Here is a 16,057-nt window from a genome sequence, read left to right as displayed (position 1 = left end):
ATATGATTCCTCAGTTCCTTAACCAAGGATTGAACATATATCCCCGCATTGCAAGGTGGATTCCTAACTACTGGACCACCAGGGAAGGCCCCATTCATACATTATTAATTGAAGTAACTCTTAGGAAGAACTTGCTTCAAACTCACCTAATACAGAAGTTATTCAAAATAGTTGTATTTTGAATTGAGATTTTTTTCTTTTAAGTTGTCCATACTAATCCAAGACTTAGTTCTTCCTAAATTTATAGATCGTCATATTTTTGTGCACTCAGCTGTAATATAAACCAAAAAAGTCTCTGATTTCAGGGTCTTTCTTTTCTTTCTTTTTTTTTTTTTTGTCTTTACTATAGAATGTCCCACTCTAGCAAGATGGTAGACTAAGAAATCTTTAATATACTTTTACTACAACTATGTTGAAATGCTGGATAAACTAATAGAAACATATTTTAAATAAATAACTAAGCTTACAAAATGGAGATAACCTCCCTCAAGTTGACAGACACAATAAGATGACTAAAAACCAGAGCTGAAGTATTTGAGTTGATCTGGTGCTGCAGCTGTGTGTGTCTCCCCAGTGGCGAAGGAGACAGAGGAGTCAGGAGTGAGTGGCTAGTCTTAGTACCATAGACACTTGAGGTTTCAGGTCCAATTAGCCTTAAAACATGCCTTTAGTCATGAGAACAAAGGCAGCATTATTTTTTTTTTAAGCCACATTTTTAAAGAACAAAATAGAACTTTAAGAAATATATATCTCTGCATCATATGAAAAACTGGACACAAATTTATTAGCATATGCAACACAGTTGAAGGATTACATGAATTACATAGATTACATGAATGTGAGATCATTAGGAAGACTTCATCCAGAATTCTGCAGAGATTAAAGAGAGAATATTTGAAAGAGCTTTATAGGCATCAAGAGTCAGATCCCAAATACATACATATAAAATAAGAATTCCAGAAGGAGAAAAAAGGAAAGAAGCAATACTGCAAAGTAATTGCAGTAGAATTGAGAATGTCCATATTTCTCCCATTACAGGGTGGAGCCCACTTATCTTTCTGCTTAATATAGATTAGCCTGTGACTGCTTTGAGCAATGGAGTACAGTGAAGCCAGTTGATAACTATCCACTTTTGCTTGCTGGCTGGGAGCCCTGAGCTGCCATATAAGAAGTCTAAGTACTATCCTAAACAGACCATATGGAGTGATTTTGAGATGACATGAAAAGGGTGAGTGGCCTGACAGAAACCAGTCTTCAAATCATCTCTACCAAGCCCTGGCCTGTCTGTACCCTCTAGATCAGACTCTTCGCCAGTTAAATATCACTGAGTAATCTATCTATGCCACGTGGAGCAAAAACATCACTCTGCTGAGTCCTGTAACAATCAGGAAGCACAAAATCATGAGATATCTTTAAACGTTTGTGATTCAGAGCTGTTACATCTTGAAGTGAAGTCGCTTAGTTGTGTCGGACTATTTGCGACCCCATGGACTATAGCCTACCAGGCTCCTCCATTCATGGAATTTTCCAGGCAAGAGTACTAGAGTGGGTTGCCACTTCCTTACATCTTGAGGCACTGTTTAAAAGCAGCAATAGATACCTGAAACATAAATAATGGCCAAGAATTTTCCAAAATGAACAAAATATGGAATCCTTAGATAGAAGAATTATATCAAGTTTCAAACAAGAGAAATAAAATTAATCTCTACCTAAATTCATAGTTGTAGCCAGAAGAACAAGAGTAAAGTGAAGTATTAAATAAAGCAAAAAGGTAGATTGCATATAAATAATTTTAAGACTGAAATAGATTCCTGAAAAGAAGGAAAAGAGATGAGAAGATAATGGATTGACACCTTTAAGTGATGTGGGTTAACTGTAAACCCAGAACTCTACATCCTGCCAAATATTCAGGATTGAGATCAGAATCAAGACAACTTCTGTCCTAAAAGACTGATAATTCAGAAGGAATAGAGATGCACGAAACAATAAGAGAAAACAAATAGCAATATCCACCTGTGAGGAAAACAAAACAGAAAATGACGAGTAATACTAAGCACCTTTTTATACGTTCCCCAAAGTCATCATTAGCAGATGAGCATAACTTAATTATGCATAACTATCACCACTGTTATTTTTTCCTGTTACTTTATGCTTGATAGAAATAATACTTTATCTTATGTAAACTCAGCAATTCAAAGATAAACATAGAGGATGGGATAAATTGGGAGGCTGGGATTGACACATATACACCATTGATACTATGTATGAAATAGATAACTAATACAGCACAGGGTACTCTACTCAATGCTCTGTAGTATCTAAATGGGAAAGAAATTAAAAGAAGAGGAGAATGTATGTAGCTACTTGTTGTACAGTAGAAACTAACAAAACATTGTAAAGCAACTATACTTCAATAAAATTTTTTAAAGAAAAAAAAGATGAAATAGGAATTAAATCCCACATACAACAGAAGAAAACACGCATTAAATAAATAACTCATCAGAATCTGAACAGCTATTAAAATGTAGAGATGAAGTTTGAACTGATTCAGTGATTTCAGATAGTGAGCTGCTGCTGCTATTGCTAAGTCGCTTCAGTCGTGTCTGACTCTGTGCGACCCCATAGATGGCAGCCCACTAGGCTCCTCCATCCCTGGGATTCTCCAGGCAAGAACACTGGAGTGGGTTGTCATTTCCTTCTCCAATGCATGAAAGTGAAAAGTGGAAGTGAAGTCGCTCAGTTGTGTCCGACTCTTCATGACCCCATGGACTGCAGCCTGCCAGGCTCCGCCGTCCATGGGATTTTCCAGGCAAGAGTACTGGAGTGGGGTGCCATTGCCTTCTCCGCAGATAGTGAGCAGACTCTCTCAAATATACAGTCTCTTGTGCATTCTTTTAGGCCTTCCCCCCTTCATATCTCAATCGGGTTTGTTTTAAGCAACTTTAGATGCTTTGTCTCTATTTCCCTGTTCATGCCCCCAAAACACCCCCACTTCTCCTTTGCCACCAAACACCAATAACAACATACCAAAATTTGTTCATTCTGAAAACAGAGAATTACCAGTCCCTAAAACTAGGTTTCCAAGACAAAATGATTATGGAAAAATTAAAGTATAAATGACCTTGCATATGAACCCTGTATATGGAGCATAAATGTCTGCATCTGAAGGATGGAGATGTTGCTTTCTATGTATCTAGCAGAGGAAGACTGCTACTCTCATTTTATTCATTTATTTTTATTTGACTGTGCCAGGTCTTAGCTGTGGCATGTGGGATCCTGTTCTCTAGTCAGGGATTGAACCTGGGCCCTCTGCATTGGGAGCATGGAGTCTTAACCACTGGACCACCAGGGAAGTCCTGCTACTCCATTTTATTAATAAAATAGGTAATAATGGAGCTTAACCAAGCAACATAACTAAACCAAGATAATTAAGCAGTTAAAAAAAGAAGAGATTCAAAATAATGTCCAATGCTTCTGAAGATACTACATCAACTACCACCCAAGATGACCACCTTAGGTTGGGAGAATCTATGATGTCTGACATGTGCTATGACTTGTGTTTAGTCGCTCAGTGGTGTCCAGCTCTTGGTGACCCGTGGACTGCAGCCCACTAAGCTTCTCTGTCCATGGGATTCTCCAGGCAAGAATACAAGAGTGGGTTGCCATTCCCTTCTCAAGGGGATCTTCCCAACCCAGGGATCAAACCCAGGTCTCCGACACCACAAACGGATTCTTTACTGTCTGAGCCACCAGGGAATCATGATGTCTGATGTAGGAAGTTGCCACTATAAATGATTTTGGGCACACAAAACATCACGTGCCCAAGTAAAAACAATTCTGAATGATAGTAGCCAATATTGATTTACTGATCACTTAAAATTTTCTGCTCCATGAACTATTACTTCATACAGATGCAATAATTGGGCACATCTCTAAAATGTGGAGAAGATGTGACTCATGTTAAAGTGAAAGTGAAAGTCGCTCAGTCATGTCCAACTCTTTGAGACCCCATGGACTATACAGTCCATGGAATTCTCCAGGCCAGAATACTGGAGTGGGTTGCCATTCCCTTCTCCAGAGCATCTTCCCAACCCAGGGATCGAACCCAGGTCTCCAGCATTGTAGGTGGATTATTTACCAGCTGAGCCACTAGGGAAGCCATGTTAAAGTCAAAATCAATATATGAGGAGGATGGGAGTCAGGGTACACACATCCTTCCACTAGTCTTCCAAAAAAGAACAGTTTTGAGTGAACTAATAAAAGTTAATTCTAGTGGTGATGTTATAAAGGGAGGTTAAGTGCAGCAGAGGCCTGAGTGTGTGCTAGTATGTATGCTAAGTCGCTTTAGTCGTGTCCAACTCTTTGAGACCCCATGGACTGTAGACTGCCAGGCTCCTCTGTCCATGGAATCCTCTAGGCAAGAATACTGGAGTAGGTTGCTATTTCCTCCTCCGTAGTAACCTCCTGACCCAGGGATGGAACCTGTGTCTGTTACATCGCCTGCACTGGCAGGCAGGTTCTTTTCCACTCGTGCCAGCTGGGTAGCCCAGCAAGAACTTTAAACCTGGACGTAGGAGAAAGCTATGTACAACTCAGAAGACTCTTCTCTGTGCTCCTTCACTGTTCATTCTGAGCTTTATTTCCTTAGCTTATATTGTAGAAAATGGCAGCTACACTTGTACTTTGTGTGAACGTTGAGGGTAAGGCTAAAGAGTGAGAGAAGGAAGATGAAAACACATGGCATAGATCTGAGCATGCTGTAGCTATTTAAAACATCACGTGAATTGTTTATTGACTAAAAATTAATCATACTGTTTGAGAAAGAAAGCTAGTAAAGAAAACAAATGTGGGCATAACAGATATGGGCATTAAAACTGTTTTAAGAATTGGGCATGTGCTCTCATAAAGGGAGACAGAAATGTACTTATTAAATTTTGTCATACTGTTTTTCCTATTAATTTTAATTAGATCCTATTAAATATTCAAGGATTCTTTTTAGTGGTTACCAGGCTTACTATTTAGATGTATTATTAATTGTAGATGGAACTTCCCTCTTGTTAGATGTGCTGTCTTTGAGGGAATTTTGTTTCATTTAAGTGTTGTTCAAATGTAGCACCCCGTGGCAGGTCCCCTAAGAACACATCACAATGCTGTATATATTGTGCAGAGACTATAGGTATTTGTCTCGATGGGGACTTTGCTCTGGCTACAGTAACTCTGGTCAGAATTCTTGTTCAGTCAGATATCTAATACCAATGCTCAGTGATGGTCACAGGTGCGGGAAGTTAACACCGGTCATTAAAACAAAAATGATCTTGCTAGAGAACTAAATAATGTTCTTCTCCAATGATGATTTGTGTATTGCATATTTATGACCTCTTCAAAAATAATCTATCCAAATAGGAAATTTGTCCCTACAAGAGAAGCATTTAAGTATGAAAAAAAATTTATGGAGGCTGAGATCTAAACTCTCATCCTATAGATAGAGATGATGACAAAAACTGAAACTTAAGACTGTGGGAGATAGGTGAATTAAGTATTCTGCTTACTGAATTTTTTATTCACTTGTTTCTCTTTCATTTGTGCATTTTCCACAGTGGATTACAGTAACAGAAAAGTTTTCCTGAAGGAAATAACAAGGCTTTAGTGGGAAACAAAAAAGTAAGGTATTCCTAATTCCTATACTCGGAAGCAGTTTGAAATGGCCTATTAACTGGAAATTCCAGAGATGAAGAGTAATTTAGAGCTAGTAGGAAAAAAGCACCTTTGATGAGTGGCTACAAATAAGGTCAGAGAACTGTGCAGTGCTGCGTCATGGAAGGACTTCTGTGCTGAATTGTGAAGTTTGAAATGTGTTCAGAAAATTACAAAGAGGAATTGAAAGATGATGCATTAGTGTTCTAATACTGCTATAAAAAATTACCACAAATTCGGTCACTTTAAACTACATGAATTTATCATCTAACATGTCTGGAGGTCCAAAGTCTGAAATCAGTCTCCCTAGCCTGAAGTCAGAGTGTCGGCCTGGCTGGTTCCTTCTGCAGCCTCTGAGAGGGGATCCATTCTCTTTGCCGTCTTCTTTGTACTCTGAAGGCTGCCTGCATTCCTTGATTCATGGTTCTTTCCTCATGTCACCCCTACCTTTTTCTTCCACCATCATCTCTCCTACTAACTCTGATCCTCCTGCCTCACTGTTAAAAGGATTCCTGTGATTAACCTAGGCCCACCTGGAAAATCTAGGATAATCTCCCCATCAGCATCCTTAAATTAATCATATCTGTGGAACTCCTTTAATCTGGTTAAAGATTTGGGGAATTAAGACATGAATATTTTCCAGAAGCTATTATTCAGTTTACCAGAAACTATAAACAGAGACACAACATGATAAACTTTGTATTTTAGAATGAACCCTCTGATACCGTGGGAGTTAAAGAAGGATCAGTCTGGAAGAAGGGGACCAAGGGGCAGTTGCTGAGCTCCTGAAGAAAAATGGCTTATTCTATATCTATTAATGTTAAATGTTTGGCTCTAACACTACTGTGCCCCATTTCCTTCACAGGAGTAAATGAGGAATAGCGAAAAAATATGTATAAGGTGCCTTTTAACAGAACCTAGAAGCTAACTATATCGGGAGAGAAGTGAGGAGTAGAGGTAAGGGAGTGATTAAAGTCTCCAAATTTGAATTGACGTTAACAGATATGCAGATTTTAGGAAAACAGGAGGGTGAAGAAGAAAAGAAATTTATTCAAAGATCCTATTAGTTTGTAGAGCATCCATGTGCAAATTTGGAAAAGATGCCCCCCTGCTTCCCCTGGACAGATGCTGTCCCACAGGCACACAACTTGGTCACATGGCCGTGCCTTTAGAGAGAGAAAATTGTGTCCCCTTCTCTCGGTTAAGGCTTTGTCAGAGCACAGTAGGAGCCTACCACAGCTCCACAGTCATAATATATCCTGAGTTGTTCTGTATATGATAAACAAAGCATCAGTGAACTTAGATGGAGTTGTCTATTGGCACAAGAGTTAAAAAAACAAAAAAACAAAAAAAACCTCTGGATGCTAGTTTTATATCAGCAGAAAAATAACAGATGAATGAATGTATAGGCTGGCTGAGATTGTACAGGCAGCAAAGAAAGTATTAATAACTGACTTCAAGAGGCAATCAAGTTTAAAGGTAGAATGTCCAACACCGCAGCATCAGTGCTACCATCAAATGGGACAATCTCTTGTTGCAGAGACATTCTAGGTGAGTATATAGTGCATTTAGTCTTGCTTATGACAACGCTAGACCATTATCATTTTGCTTGTTTGTATTTTTACAAAAATGTTGATGTATTAAATGTATGCCATTTGGGGATCAACAATAAGAAATAGAGGAGAGCTTGATGATTTGATATCAGCAAAAGGGAAGATTGGTAAAAGGGCAACTGGGGTATATCAACCATGGGTAAAAACAGATAGAAAAACCTTTGATGCATAATTAAATCAAAGTCTCTTAGGAATCTCTGAACAGGAAAAGAGGCAGAAAAAAAATTGGAAAAGGAGAAAATAGAAACATTTACATGAAAATATTGTTGATTTTTTAACCAATTTATTTTTTAAATGAATTAATTCCAAGAAATGATGCTTCATCCTGATTATTTAAACCTGTGAAATGTTTTGACATGGGAAAATGCATCCCCTTCAGTTCCATTTGTGGAATTTAGTTATCTATTCAATATATGTATTTCATTTAAACTTCAGCTGATTTGAGACACCCAACTCTCCATTGGGAGGCACTTGGCTTTTCTCATAAATGTGTAATTTTCAGCTCGAAGAAACATTTGCACCTTCAGGGAGCAATATATTCTCTTTTCCCAGTAGTTTCTTATTTTATTTACCCTGTCAAGTAGCCAACAAGAACATTTTCTCATACTGTACTGAGCCTAAGTGAAGTTCAAGCATTCAGTCTGCCCAACTTTTAGAGGAAATAAGAAAATACTTTCTAGCAAAGTAACTAATAATAGCTCTTACTGAGCCATAAGCCACCTGTTTGGACATATCGATCAAATTAGCTTTTAGAATAAAGACCTAGTATTTTCTTAAATATAATGCATTTCCAAAGTGTTTGCATTTTTGCATTTGGCATGGAGGTAAAATGTTGGGAGGAAAGGATCTAAATTTTAGCTCATACATTTGTTAATTGCTCCATTTTGGAGGAAACTAACCATGAAGAAGGAGAAGTGCTATTTCTCTTACTGGTCATTTAGTGAGCTGCATAAAAGTGAATACGGCAAGTTCTGATTCTTTGGATTGTTATTTGTTGAAAATGTGCAGAAATAAAGCTATCAGAAGTGTTTCTTTTAAATGAATATTGAATAGAAGCTAGTGCCATTTATCCAATAAAGTGATTTCTTCCTTACTTAGAATGGGCTTAGTTAGAGGGGAAATCCTATTTCAGGGCCATTTTTCCTCCCCTCATTTATGCCCAAAGCATATTGTATGTAGAGATATCATGCCATGGACCCAGTAATAGTTCTGCTGTAGACAGTTTCCACCTGACTGCATTTCTATTACTGCGGATAACCTTCAACTCAGGAACAGCATTCACAATTTATAAAGAATATAGGAAAAAGGAGTCTTCCATATAAATCCAGAATTCTAACTGTGTGAAGTATGGATAAATTGCATAACTTTGAAAGCAAATGTGAAATCTTTTTGAGTGTGATCCTCATGGGAAGGAATGCCAACTTGCTGCTCACCTTGAAAGTTTTCCTCAGTGTGCTATTATTTTTCTCAAATGTCAAATAGTTTGCAAGACATTTCCCTGATAATTCCCACAGGGCATGGAGAATAAGATTTACTTTGATTAGAACAGGCTGAAGATGAGGAATCTGGTTTAGCAACAGGCCCTGCCAAAGAATAAAGGCTGGTTAGTTTTGTTAACCTGGATCAAGCAGACCAGAGACTGATTCTTGGAATCTGGCTCCATGAAGAAGCATTGAAGAATTGGACTACACTTAAACAGACAGCCTATTCAGGAGCTAGGCACAGCAGATCTGGCTTTTATTGTTGGCCCTCTTAATAATGTATAGTGTAACCTTTGGCAAGTAAATTAATACATCCGTTCCTCCTTTTCCTTATCTGTAGAAAAGTGATTTCAGTTGCTTGATCCATAAGATACTCAACTCCAAGCTTCTTAGTTTGAAGGAGGAGCAGAATTAGTGAGCTTATGACACAAAGAAGTTGTTTGTTTTCTGACCTCTTTCCTGTCCTTCCATTCATGGCTACAGTAGCATTTCCACATGTCTGCTTCCATCCAGAGGAAAAGAAGGAAAATAGTCCTTAGGTCCTTTTATATCCATATTTTATAAAAGTGAAGGACTATATAAATCAACAGGGCCTGCCAGAAGTATAGCATTTTTTATAATTGCACTGTGCTAGCTTTAGCTATAAGTTTTACCCATCCATTCAAGCATGCACATATCCATCCATTCATGCATTCATCCATCTATCCTCCATCAAAATATCCATTGAATCAATATGTACTATGTACTTATTTTCTGGCTGCATAAATACAATAAATACACTGGTCAACAAGACAGGCTTATTCTTTCTTCAGGGAATTGAGAGTAAATCAGTAGGCCTGTGTTAACAAACAATTAGTTTTAATTACATATGTGAAAAGTGTTGTTTAAGAAATACAGCGAGCAGTAACAGTGACTAATGAGGAGTTTTTTCTTCATATAAGAACAGACCTGATTATCCCCACACAAATTAACTTCTTTATTCAAAGGAATGTAGAGGTGCAAGTTGATCGAAAAGTTAAGAATGAAATTCCTTTTTCAATGTTCAGTCACTTGACCTGTTTTCAAGATCATATTGTCAAAACAGTTACACTTCTGGCTTCTGAATAACAAAGAATTACATTTATAAAACTCTCCATGCCTGTCGCAACTTCCAAAGAGGCCTTGGGAAAGACTTTGCCCTTGCGAAGTCATCCAGAAGAAGAGTAACCTTTAATTTCAAATTGATATTCCAAGTATACTAAGGCAATAAAGAAGAATGATAACAATCAAATCCTAAAGGAACTAACAGAATCAGCCTTTATTTGGCAGAGAATGGCATGTAATTATAAAGTGATCAAGACTCCATACCTATACATTTAATTAAGAATAAGGATGGGTGAGTATTGAAATACTAATGAGAAAACTTAGACTTCCTTTTAATGAGATTTCACATTTATGACCCAAATATTCCATTCTAGATAATGTTGACTAACCATCTGTCCTGGTTTACCTGAGACTGAAGGATGTCAGACTTTTAATGCCAAACAGGGAAAATCCTGGGCTAACTGAGGAGAGCTGTTTTCTAATATATCTTCTATAAAGTAATAATAATGTAAGCCTAATTACACAAGGTTCTAAACTTATTCAATTTATGCTCTCTAAGCACTGGCAAACCATGAATCATGGCCACTCACCCTTTTGTAAAGGATATTTTAGAACCCACTAATCTGTCAACAAAATAATGTTATAGCAGGGGCTATTTGCCCAAAGTATAACCAGAAAGGAGAAGGCAATGGCACCCCATTCCAGTACTCTTGCCTGGAAAATCCCATGGACGGAGGAGGCTGGTAGGCTGCAGTCCATGGGGTCGCGAAGAGTCGGACACGACTGAGCGACTTGACTTTCACTTTCACTTTCCTGCATTGGAGAAGGAAATGGCAACCCACTCCAGTGTTCTTGCCTGGAGAATCCCAGGGACGGGGTAGCCTAGTCGGCGGCCATCTATGGGGTCACAGTCAGACATAACTGAAGCGACTTAGCAGTAGTACCAGAGAACAAACATGCAGAAACTCTAGTCAACATAGTTATTTATTTCCACTTTGCAAGGTATACCTCTCTTCTTTGCAGAATCATAAGTAAACAGTAAAATCTATCAGCTGGCTGCCACACATATGGTTTAATTAGCACTGCGGTTAGTGATTCTATCTCTGTTTCTGAGTTGTCTCCATTCAGTTAATTAGTTAGAGCATGTCAACATCAGTTAATCTTTCTGAGCCTTGGTTTCCTCAACTTAAAAAAAGAGTTTGACTGTCATAGATGAACCAAGTCTCCTTTTCCCAGGGTTGAGGTTGGTTCAGTTCAGTTTAGTTCAGTCGCTCAGTCACGTCCAACTCTTTGTGACCCTATGAACTGCAGCACGCCAGGCCTCCCTGTCCATCACCAGCTCCCTGAATTCACCCAAACTCAGGTACATCGAGTCAATGATGCCATCCAGCCTTCTCATCCACTGTCGTCACCTTTTCCTCCTGCCCCCAATCCCTCCCAGCATCAGAGTCTTTTCCAATGAGTCAACGCTTCGCATGAGGTGGCCAAAGTACTGGAGTTTCAGCTTTAGCATCATTCCTTCCAAAGAAATCCCAGGGCTGATCTCCTTCAGAATGGACTGGTTGGACCTCCTTGCAGTCCAAGGGACTCTCAAGAGTCTTCTCCAACACCACAGTTCAAAAGCATCAATTCTTCAGTGCTCAGCTTTCTTGACAGTCCAAATCTCACACCCATACATGACTACTGGAAAAACCATAGCCTTGACTAGACAGACCTTTTTGGCAAAGTAATGTCTCTGCTTTTCAATATGCTATCTAGGTTGGTTATAACTTTCCTTCCAAGGAGTAAGCATCTTTTAATTTCATGGCTGCAGTCACCTTCTGCAGTGATTTTGGAGCCCCCCAAAATAAGTCTGACACTGTTTCCACTCTTCCCCATCTATTTCCCATGAAGTAATGGACAGATGCCATGATCTTAGTTTTGTGAATGTTGAGCTTTAAGCCAACTTTTTTACTCTCCACTTTCACTTTCAAAAAGAGGCTTTTTAGTTCATCTTCACTTTATGTCATAAGGGTGGTGTCATCTGCATATCTGAGGTTATTGATATTTCTCCCAGCAATCTTGATTCCACCTTGTGCTTCATCCAGCCCAGCATTTCTCATGATGTACTTCTGCAGAGAAGTTAAATAAGCAGGATGACAATATACAGCCTTGACGTACTCCTTTTCCTATTTGGAACTAGTCTGTTTTTCCATGTCCAGTTCTAACTGTTGCTTCCTGACCTGCATATAGGTTTGTCAAGAGGCAGGTCAGGTGGTCTGGTATTCCCATCTCTTTCAGAATTTTCCACAGTTTATTGTGATCCACACAGTCAAAGGCTTTGGCATAGTCAATAAAGCAGAAATAGATGTTTTTCTGGAACTCTCTTGCTTTTTTGATGATCCAGCGGATGTTGGCAATTTGCTCTCTGGTTCCTCTGCCTTTTCTAAAACCAGTTTGAATATCTGGAAGTTCACAGTTCACGTATTGCTGAAGCCTGGCTTGGAGAATTTTGAGCATTACTTTACTAGTGTTTGGTAAATGAAGATAATAGTGGAAAGTAAGTTGCTAATAACTACATTACAGGAATACATGGAGGGCTCCATTTAATTTTACACAAAGCCCTATTAAAATATGAAATTTTAAAAAAAATGGTAATGCTTTTCTAGATAATGAACTAAATTACTGTTCTGGCTCAATCTGGAATAGGTTAGCCATGAAGAGTTAGAGAAGCCTAGGCAGGAAAACGAAACAAAACAAAAAACCAAAAACCAACCATTCCTTTCCTAAGTTCTTGTTTTAAAAAAAATTTAAGCCGGTTTCTTGAGATATGATTGACATATAAAGAAACTTTTCATATTTTCTATTTACTAATCCATGAGTTTACTAATCCATATACATCTATGACAACATCACCACCATCAAGGTCATAGAAATATTTGTTACTACCCAAAGTTCCTACCTGCCTCATTTAATAGTAGTAATAGGAATACCTAAAATACAACTTTACCTCTTATATCACATGCTCGTAAAGTAATGCTCAAAATTCTTCAAGCCAGGCTTCAACAGTACATGAATCAAGAAATTCCAGATGTTCAAACTGGATTTAGAAAAGGCAGAGGAACCAGAGATCAAATTGCCAATATCCGTTGGATCATCGAAAAAGCAAGAGAGTTCCAGAAAAACATCTATTTCTGCTTGCCTTTGACTGTGTGGATCACAACAAACTGTGGAAAATACATATAGAGATGGGAATACCAGACCACCTTACCTGCCTCCCGAGAAATGTGTATGCAGGTCAAAAAACAACAGTTAGAACGGGACATGGTTCCAAATTGGGAACAGAGTACATCAAGGCTGTAAATTGTCACCCTGCTTATTTAACTTATATGTAGAGCGCATCATGCAAAATGGCATACTGGATGAAGCACAAGGTGGAATCAAGATTTCTGGGAGAAATATCAATAACCTCAGATATGCAGATGACACCACCCTTATGGCAGAAAGTAAAGAGGAACTAAAGAGCCTCCTGATGAAAGTGAAAGAAGAGATGAAAAAGCTAGCTTAAAACTCAACATTCAAAAAATTAAGATCATAGCATCCGGTCCCATCACTTCATGGCAAATAGATGGAGAAACAATGGAAAAAATGACAGACCTTATTTTCTTGGGCACAAAAATCACGGCAGATGGTGACTGCAGCCATGAGAAGAAAAACTATGACAAACATAGACAGCATATTAAGAAGCAGATACATTACTTTACTGAAAAAGGATTGTATATTCAAAGCTATGGTTTTTCCAGTAGTCATGTATGGATGTGAGAGTTGGACCATAAAGAAAGCTGAGAGTCAGAGAATTGATGGTTTTGAACCGTGGTGCTTTAGAAGACTCCTGAGAGTCCCTTGGACAGAAATTAGATCAAACCAGTTAATCCTAAAGGAAATCAGTCTTGAATATTCATTGGAAGGACTGGTTCTGAAGCTGAAGCTCCAATACGTTGGCCACCTGATGCGAAGAACTGACTCATTGGAAAAGACCCTGATGCTGAGAAAGATTGAAAGTGGGAGGAGAAGGGGATAACAGGATGAGATGGTTGGATGCCAGCACCGACTCGATGGACATGAGTTTGAACAAGCTCTGGGAGTTGGTGATGGACAGGGAGGCCTGGCGTGCTGCAGTCCATGAGGTCGCAACTGAGAGACTGAACTGAATTGAACCTTGTATCAGATTTTAGTACACAACATATATTGTTAGCTATAGGTGGTATAATAGAATTCCAGCACTTATTCCTCTTATAAAACTGAAACTTTGTACCTTTGACTATCACTTCCCCATTTACCTCTCTCCTTGGCCCTTGTCAGCCACCATCCTATTCTCTGCTCCTGTAAATTGGCTATGTTAGATTCCACAAATAAGGGACCTCATTCTGTAACTATCTTCTGTGTTTGGCTTATTTCACTAAGCATAATGTCCTCTAGGTTAATATATGTTGCCACAAATAGCAACATTTTCTTCTTTTCTAAAGGTTTAATAATACTGAATTGTATGTACATACCATTTGTTCTTTATTCATTCATCCATCCAGGGGCATTTAGATTGTTTCCATACCTTAGCTATTGTGAATAATGCTGCACTGCTCAGGGGGTGTAGGCATCTTTCTGAAATCCTGATGTCAATTCCTTTAGATAAATATGAGGATTGGAGTTGTTAGATCTCATGGTAGTTTTGTATGCAGGTCAGGGAGCAACAGTTAGAACTGGACATGGAACAACAGACTGGTTCCAAACAGGAAAGGGAGTACGTCAAGGCTATATATTGTCACCCTGTTTATTTAACTTATATCTTATGATATATCTTATGATATCTTATGTATCATGAGAAATGCTGGACTGGAAGAAACACAAGCTGGAATCCAGATTGCTGGGAGAAATATCAATAACCTCAGATATGCAGATGCCACCACCCTTATGGCAGAAAGTGAAGAGGAACTAAAAAGCCTCTTGAGGAAAGTGAAAGTGGAGAGTGAAAAAGTTGGCTTAAACTCAACATTCAGAAAACTAAGATCATGGCATCCGGTCCCATCACTTCATGGGAAATAGACGGGGAAACAGTGGAAACAGTGTAAGACTTTATTTTTCTGGGCTCCAAAATCACTGCAGATGGTGACTGCAGCCTTAAAAGACGCTTACTCCTTGGAAGGAAAGTTATGACCAACCTAGATAGCATATTCAAAAGCAGAGACATTACTTTGCCAACAAAGGTCCATCTAGTCAAGGCTATGGTTTTTCCTGTGGTCATGTATGGACGTGAGAGTTGGACTGTGAAGAAGGTTGAGCACCGAAGAATTGATGCTTTTGAACTGTGGTGTTGGAGAAGACTCTTGAGAGTCCCTTGGACTGCAAGGAGATCCAACCAGTCCATTCTGAAGGAGATCAGCCCTGGGGTTTCCTTGGAAGGAATGATGCTAAAGCTGAAACTCCAGTACTTTGGCCACCTCATGCAAAGAGTTGACTCACTGGAAAAGACTCTGATGCTGGGAGGGATTGGGGGCAGGAGGAGAAGGGGACGACAGAGGATGAGATGGCTGGATGGCATCACTGACTCGATGGACGTGAGTCTGGGTTAACTCCGGGAGTTGGTGTTGGACAGGGAGGCCTGGCGTGCTGCAATTCATAGGGTCGCAAAGAGTCAGACATGACTGAGGGACTGATCTGATCTGATCTGATGGTAGTTTTATATTTAATTTTTCCAGGCATATTCATATTGTTTTCATAATAGTTGTACCAATTTACGTCCCCACCAACAGTTTACCAAAGTAATCTTTTATTTACATCCTAACTAACATTTGCTTTTTTAGTAGGTGTGAGGTCATACCTCATTGTAGTTTCAATGTACATTTCACTGATGATTAAACGGACTGAGCACTTTTCATATACTTGTTGGCCATTTGCATGTCTTCTTCGGAGGAATGTCTACTGAGGTCCTTTGCACATATTTTAATAGAGTTAGTTGCTTTTATTTCTTGTTATTGAGTGGTAGGGCTTCCTAATATATTTTGAATATTAATCTTTTATCAGATATAAGTTTTGCAAAATTTTCTTTCATTCCATAGGCTATCTTTTCATTGCAACTATTTCTTTTGCTGTGCAGAAGATTTTTAGTTCCCTATAATCTCCTCTATTTTGGCTTCTGTTGCCTGTAGTATC

Source organism: Bos indicus, chromosome 18 (assembly GCF_029378745.1).
Source record: "Bos indicus isolate NIAB-ARS_2022 breed Sahiwal x Tharparkar chromosome 18, NIAB-ARS_B.indTharparkar_mat_pri_1.0, whole genome shotgun sequence".
NCBI classification, from domain to species: Eukaryota; Metazoa; Chordata; class Mammalia; order Artiodactyla; family Bovidae; genus Bos; species Bos indicus.
Note: the sequence above shows the minus strand (reverse complement) of the source record.